Below are 6,580 nucleotides of genomic sequence, written 5' to 3' on the forward strand. Positions count from 1 at the left end.
TCTGTAGCGGGAGCAGCTTGATGTACATCCTCTGGACAGGATGCTAGTATATCACCTGTTTCTGTAGCGTGAGGCAGCTTGATGTACCAGTACACCCGCTGGACAGGATGCTAGTATATCACCTGTTTCTGTAGCGTGAGGCAGCTTGATGTACACCCTCTGGACAGGATGCTAGTATATCACCTGTTTCTGTAGCGTGAGGCAGCTTGATGTACACCCTCTGGACAGGATGCTAGTATGTCACCTGTTTCTGTAGCGTGAGGCAGCTTGATGTACACCCTCTGGACAGGAAGCTAGTATATCACCTGTTTCTGTAGCGTGAGGCAGCTCGATGTACACCCTCTGGACAGGATGCTAGTCTATCACCTGTTTCTGTAGCGTGAGGCAGCTTGATGTACACCCTCTGGACAGGATGCTAGTATATCACCTGTTTCTGTAGCGTGAGGCAGCTTGATGTACACCCTCTGGACAGGATGCTAGTCTATCACCTGTTTCTGTAGCGGGAGGCAGCTTGATGTACACCCTCTGGACAGGATGCTAGTATATCACCTGTTTCTGTAGCGTGAGGCAGCTTGATGTACACCCTCTGGACAGGATGCTAGTATATCACCTGTTTCTGTAGCGGGAGGCAGCTTGATGTACCAGTACACCCGCTGGACAGGATGCTAGTATATCACCTGTTTCTGTAGCGTGAGGCAGCTTGATGTACACCCTCTGGACAGGATGCTAGTCTATCACCTGTTTCTGTAGCGGGAGGCAGCTTGATGTACACCCTCTGGACAGGATGCTAGTATGTCACCTGTTTCTGTAGCGTGAGGCAGCTTGATGTACACCCTCTGGACAGGATGCTAGTATGTCACCTGTTTCTGTAGCGTGAGGCAGCTTGATGTACACCCTCTGGACAGGATGCTAGTATGTCACCTGTTTCTGTAGCGTGAGGCAGCTTGATGTACACCCTCTGGACAGGATGCTAGTATGTCACCTGTTTCTGTAGCGTGAGGCAGCTTGATGTACACCCTCTGGACAGGATGCTAGTATATCACCTGTTTCTGTAGCGGGAGGCAGCTTGATGTACACCCTCTGGACAGGATGCTAGTATGTCACCTGTTTCTGTAGCGGGAGGCAGCTTGATGTACACCCTCTGGACAGGATGCTAGTATGTCACCTGTTTCTGTAGCGGGAGGCAGCTTGATGTACACCCTCTGGACAGGATGCTAGTATATCACCTGTTTCTGTAGCGTGAGGCAGCTTGATGTACACCCTCTGGACAGGATGCTAGTATATCACCTGTTTCTGTAGCGTGAGGCAGCTTGATGTACACCCTCTGGACAGGATGCTAGTATATCACCTGTTTCTGTAGCGTGAGGCAGCTTGATGTACACCCTCTGGACAGGATGCTAGTATATCACCTGTTTCTGTAGCGTGAGGCAGCTTGATGTACACCCTCTGGACAGGATGCTAGTATATCACCTGTTTCTGTAGCGTGAGGCAGCTTGATGTACACCCTCTGGACAGGATGCTAGTATATCACCTGTTTCTGTAGCGTGAGGCAGCTTGATGTACACCCTCTGGACAGGATGCTAGTATATCACCTGTTTCTGTAGCGGGAGGCAGCTTGATGTACACCCTCTGGACAGGATGCTAGTCTATCACCTGTTTCTGTAGCGTGAGGCAGCTTGATGTACACCCTCTGGACAGGATGCTAGTCTATCACCTGTTTCTGTAGCGTGAGGCAGCTTGATGTACACCCTCTGGACAGGATGCTAGTATATCACCTGTTTCTGTAGCGTGAGGCAGCTTGATGTACACCCTCTGGACAGGATGCTAGTCTATCACCTGTTTCTGTAGCGTGAGGCAGCTTGATGTACACCCTCTGGACAGGATGCTAGTATATCACCTGTTTCTGTAGCGTGAGGCAGCTTGATGTACACCCTCTGGACAGGATGCTAGTATGTCACCTGTTTCTGTAGCGGGAGCAGCTTGATGTACATCCTCTGGACAGGATGCTAGTATATCACCTGTTTCTGTAGCGTGAGGCAGCTTGATGTACCAGTACACCCGCTGGACAGGATGCTAGTATATCACCTGTTTCTGTAGCGTGAGGCAGCTTGATGTACACCCTCTGGACAGGATGCTAGTATATCACCTGTTTCTGTAGCGTGAGGCAGCTTGATGTACACCCTCTGGACAGGATGCTAGTATGTCACCTGTTTCTGTAGCGTGAGGCAGCTTGATGTACCAGTACACCCGCTGGACAGGATGCTAGTATATCACCTGTTTCTGTAGCGTGAGGCAGCTTGATGTACACCCTCTGGACAGGATGCTAGTATATCACCTGTTTCTGTAGCGTGAGGCAGCTTGATGTACACCCTCTGGACAGGATGCTAGTATGTCACCTGTTTCTGTAGCGTGAGGCAGCTTGATGTACACCCTCTGGACAGGAAGCTAGTATATCACCTGTTTCTGTAGCGTGAGGCAGCTCGATGTACACCCTCTGGACAGGATGCTAGTCTATCACCTGTTTCTGTAGCGTGAGGCAGCTTGATGTACACCCTCTGGACAGGATGCTAGTATATCACCTGTTTCTGTAGCGTGAGGCAGCTTGATGTACACCCTCTGGACAGGATGCTAGTATATCACCTGTTTCTGTAGCGTGAGGCAGCTTGATGTACACCCTCTGGACAGGATGCTAGTATATCACCTGTTTCTGTAGCGTGAGGCAGCTTGATGTACACCCTCTGGACAGGATGCTAGTATATCACCTGTTTCTGTAGCGGGAGGCAGCTTGATGTACCAGTACACCCGCTGGACAGGATGCTAGTATATCACCTGTTTCTGTAGCGTGAGGCAGCTTGATGTACACCCTCTGGACAGGATGCTAGTCTATCACCTGTTTCTGTAGCGGGAGGCAGCTTGATGTACACCCTCTGGACAGGATGCTAGTATGTCACCTGTTTCTGTAGCGTGAGGCAGCTTGATGTACACCCTCTGGACAGGATGCTAGTATATCACCTGTTTCTGTAGCGTGAGGCAGCTTGATGTACACCCTCTGGACAGGATGCTAGTATATCACCTGTTTCTGTAGCGTGAGGCAGCTTGATGTACACCCTCTGGACAGGATGCTAGTATATCACCTGTTTCTGTAGCGTGAGGCAGCTTGATGTACACCCTCTGGACAGGATGCTAGTATATCACCTGTTTCTGTAGCGTGAGGCAGCTTGATGTACACCCTCTGGACAGGATGCTAGTATATCACCTGTTTCTGTAGCGTGAGGCAGCTTGATGTACACCCTCTGGACAGGATGCTAGTATATCACCTGTTTCTGTAGCGTGAGGCAGCTTGATGTACCAGTACACCCTCTGGACAGGATGCTAGTATATCACCTGTTTCTGTAGCGTGAGGCAGCTTGATGTACCAGTACACCCTCTGGACAGGATGCTAGTATGTCACCTGTTTCTGTAGCGTGAGGCAGCTTGATGTACCAGTACACCCGCTGGACAGGATGCTAGTATATCACCTGTTTCTGTAGCGTGAGGCAGCTTGATGTACACCCTCTGGACAGGATGCTAGTATATCACCTGTTTCTGTAGCGTGAGGCAGCTTGATGTACACCCTCTGGACAGGATGCTAGTATGTCACCTGTTTCTGTAGCGTGAGGCAGCTTGATGTACACCCTCTGGACAGGAAGCTAGTATATCACCTGTTTCTGTAGCGTGAGGCAGCTTGATGTACACCCTCTGGACAGGATGCTAGTATATCACCTGTTTCTGTAGCGTGAGGCAGCTTGATGTACACCCTCTGGACAGGATGCTAGTCTATCACCTGTTTCTGTAGCGGGAGGCAGCTTGATGTACACCCTCTGGACAGGATGCTAGTCTATCACCTGTTTCTGTAGCGTGAGGCAGCTTGATGTACACCCTCTGGACAGGATGCTAGTCTATCACCTGTTTCTGTAGCGTGAGGCAGCTTGATGTACACCCTCTGGACAGGATGCTAGTATATCACCTGTTTCTGTAGCGTGAGGCAGCTTGATGTACACCCTCTGGACAGGATGCTAGTCTATCACCTGTTTCTGTAGCGTGAGGCAGCTTGATGTACACCCTCTGGACAGGATGCTAGTATATCACCTGTTTCTGTAGCGTGAGGCAGCTTGATGTACACCCTCTGGACAGGATGCTAGTATGTCACCTGTTTCTGTAGCGGGAGCAGCTTGATGTACATCCTCTGGACAGGATGCTAGTATATCACCTGTTTCTGTAGCGTGAGGCAGCTTGATGTACCAGTACACCCTCTGGACAGGATGCTAGTCTATCACCTGTTTCTGTAGCGGGAGGCAGCTTGATGTACACCCTCTGGACAGGATGCTAGTATGTCACCTGTTTCTGTAGCGGGAGGCAGCTTGATGTACACCCTCTGGACAGGATGCTAGTATGTCACCTGTTTCTGTAGCGTGAGGCAGCTTGATGTACACCCTCTGGACAGGATGCTAGTATATCACCTGTTTCTGTAGCGTGAGGCAGCTTGATGTACACCCTCTTGACAGGATGCTAGTATACCACCTGTTTCTGTAGCGTGAGGCAGCTTGATGTACACCCTCTGGACAGGATGCTAGTATATCACCTGTTTCTGTAGCGGGAGGCAGCTTGATGTACACCCTCTGGACAGGATGCTAGTATATCACCTGTTTCTGTAGCGTGAGGCAGCTTGATGTACACCCTCTGGACAGGATGCTAGTATATCACCTGTTTCTGTAGCGGGAGGCAGCTTGATGTACACCCTCTGGACAGGATGCTAGTATATCACCTGTTTCTGTAGCGGGAGGCAGCTTGATGTACACCCTCTGGACAGGATGCTAGTATATCACCTGTTTCTGTAGCGGGAGGCAGCTTGATGTACACCCTCTGGACAGGATGCTAGTATATCACCTGTTTCTGTAGCGGGAGGCAGCTTGATGTACACCCTCTGGACAGGATGCTAGTATATCACCTGTTTCTGTAGCGTGAGGCAGCTTGATGTACACCCTCTGGACAGGATGCTAGTATGTCACCTGTTTCTGTAGCGTGAGGCAGCTTGATGTACACCCTCTGGACAGGATGCTAGTATGTCACCTGTTTCTGTAGCGTGAGGCAGCTTGATGTACACCCTCTGGACAGGATGCTAGTATATCACCTGTTTCTGTAGCGTGAGGCAGCTTGATGTACACCCTCTGGACAGGATGCTAGTATATCACCTGTTTCTGTAGCGTGAGGCAGCTTGATGTACACCCTCTGGACAGGATGCTAGTATATCACCTGTTTCTGTAGCGTGAGGCAGCTTGATGTACACCCTCTGGACAGGATGCTAGTATATCACCTGTTTCTGTAGCGTGAGGCAGCTTGATGTACACCCTCTGGACAGGATGCTAGTATATCACCTGTTTCTGTAGCGGGAGGCAGCTTGATGTACACCCTCTGGACAGGATGCTAGTATATCACCTGTTTCTGTAGCGTGAGGCAGCTTGATGTACACCCTCTGGACAGGATGCTAGTATATCACCTGTTTCTGTAGCGGGAGGCAGCTTGATGTACACCCTCTGGACAGGATGCTAGTATATCACCTGTTTCTGTAGCGTGAGGCAGCTTGATGTACCAGTACACCCTCTGGACAGGATGCTAGTATGTCACCTGTTTCTGTAGCGTGAGGCAGCTTGATGTACACCCTCTGGACAGGATGCTAGTATATCACCTGTTTCTGTAGCGGGAGGCAGCTTGATGTACACCCTCTGGACAGGATGCTAGTATATCACCTGTTTCTGTAGCGGGAGGCAGCTTGATGTACACCCTCTGGACAGGATGCTAGTATGTCACCTGTTTCTGTAGCGTGAGGCAGCTTGATGTACCAGTACACCCTCTGGACAGGATGCTAGTATATCACCTGTTTCTGTAGCGGGAGGCAGCTTGATGTACACCCTCTGGACAGGATGCTAGTCTATCACCTGTTTCTGTAGCGGGAGGCAGCTTGATGTACACCCTCTGGACAGGATGCTAGTCTATTGCAGGTTCTTACCTTACATCTATCTCCTTAATGCTGAGTGCCAAGCAGTCCCATTTCCCCCCCCCAGTCTGGTATGACACATAGTAGGCCTTTTAGACTTGTCCTGTACTTACCAACAGGGGAACTTCTGTACCTAATGCCCACACAGCCCAGCGGGGGGGCCCCTGGGAGCTCTGAGGTTCCTAGTCCTATTTTTACTGTTATTCAGCCCCTCTGTTATATGACTCATTCACCTTTTTTTGGGACACAAAAAACAAGACTGTTTTCCCCTGTGTCTCATCACATTTGACTCCCCATTGCTGGGAATAAAATCACAAACATGTTTGTTTGTTGACCGCTAGACAGGAGGGGCGGGCGCACCGACAGGAGGGGCGGGCGCACCGACAGGAGGGGCGGGCGCACCGACAGGAGGGGCGGGCTCACCGACAGGAGGGGCGGGCTCACCGACAGGAGGGGCGGGCTCACCGACAGGAGGGGCGGGCGCACCGACAGGAGGGGCGGGCGCACCGACAGGAGGGGCGGGCGCACCGACAGGAGGGGCGGGCT

The 6,580-nt window shown here is 51.0% G+C and overlaps 1 protein-coding gene across 3 annotated transcripts in view; it reads left to right on the forward strand.

The window, feature by feature from the left end:
• LOC139580310 (kinesin-like protein KIF20B) overlaps nt 1-6,580 on the forward strand; it is a 74,856-nt gene that overhangs the window by 51,551 nt on the left and 16,725 nt on the right. The gene's annotated exons all lie outside the window — the stretch shown is intronic.

Source organism: Salvelinus alpinus, chromosome 7, assembly GCF_045679555.1.
Source record: "Salvelinus alpinus chromosome 7, SLU_Salpinus.1, whole genome shotgun sequence".
NCBI classification, from domain to species: domain Eukaryota; kingdom Metazoa; phylum Chordata; class Actinopteri; order Salmoniformes; family Salmonidae; genus Salvelinus; species Salvelinus alpinus.